The sequence below is a fragment of the Charadrius vociferus genome, unplaced genomic scaffold (genome assembly GCF_000708025.1).
Source record: "Charadrius vociferus isolate BGI_N301 unplaced genomic scaffold, ASM70802v2 scaffold623, whole genome shotgun sequence".
NCBI lineage: Eukaryota > Metazoa > Chordata > Aves > Charadriiformes > Charadriidae > Charadrius > Charadrius vociferus.
The window spans coordinates 79,982-80,454 of NW_009647679.1; the positions used below are offsets into that span (position 1 = coordinate 79,982).

The window sequence follows — 473 nt, forward strand, 5'->3', positions numbered from 1 at the left end:
CCAGGCACTGCTTCCAAGTGACAGGCGCTGGCTCAGCTGGCGTGGGCGCAGCTCCCCTGGGAGCAGAGCCCTGGGAACACACAATGGATTTAAAACCGTCCAGGTGGCTGCAGTGTGTTTGCCACCTTCCTGCATTTAAAAAAAAAAACAAAACAAAAACCAACCAAAATCTGCTCCCAGAAGAAACCAAGAGCCACTTTAAATTGGGCCGGTGCACCTGAAACAACAGCAGCTCTGTCCCTGGCTCGGCTGGTCGGCTTCTGGAGTGGCTGAGGCCCCTTGGGGGTGTTTTTTTTTAAGCTTTTGTCTGTAACCAAGGCTGCTGCAAACTTCCTCTGAAGACAACAAACGAAACCAGAGGGTTTCGCTCTGCCCTTCAATCTGAGCAGCGGAGCAGCAGCGACCTGCGGTCAGAGGCTCAGTGGGGACACGAGGGAGCCCGGGCTTTGGGGCGCACGGCGCGGTGACGGGGG

The 473-nt window shown here is 56.2% G+C and overlaps 1 protein-coding gene across 1 annotated transcript in view; it reads left to right on the forward strand.

Annotated features, from left to right (window-relative positions):
• Nucleotides 1–473, forward strand: part of RASGRF1 (Ras protein-specific guanine nucleotide-releasing factor 1) — a 55,013-nt gene that overhangs the window by 45,631 nt on the left and 8,909 nt on the right. The gene's annotated exons all lie outside the window — the stretch shown is intronic.